The sequence below is a fragment of the Limulus polyphemus genome, unplaced genomic scaffold (assembly GCF_000517525.1).
Source record: "Limulus polyphemus unplaced genomic scaffold, Limulus_polyphemus-2.1.2 Scaffold293, whole genome shotgun sequence".
NCBI classification, from domain to species: domain Eukaryota; kingdom Metazoa; phylum Arthropoda; class Merostomata; order Xiphosura; family Limulidae; genus Limulus; species Limulus polyphemus.
This window is the reverse complement of record NW_013665903.1, coordinates 383426-383770: the sequence shown is the minus strand read 5'-3', so window position 1 is coordinate 383770 and position 345 is coordinate 383426.

The window sequence follows — 345 nt, the reverse complement described above, 5'->3', positions numbered from 1 at the left end:
ATGGTTTGAGGTACCAGCTTTTTAAATTTTAATCAATAATGTTGACAATATCTTTGTACTTTGTCTCTTTAATAGCCTGTCTGTTAAACTTGCAATAATTCTAACATGTTTTTACCTAATGTTTACGGTAATAAAATTCTGTAAAATGGCAATTGCGATATGAAACTATTTATGCGAAAAATCTTTCAGTTTCGAAAAACTAAAAAAAAAAAAAAATGAAATGAAATGAATGCTTGTGCAAAACACCAATGTCAAAACACCAATGTCAAAAACACCAATGTCAAAACACCAATGTCAAAAACACCAATGTCAAAAACACCAATGTCAAAACACCAATGTCAAAAA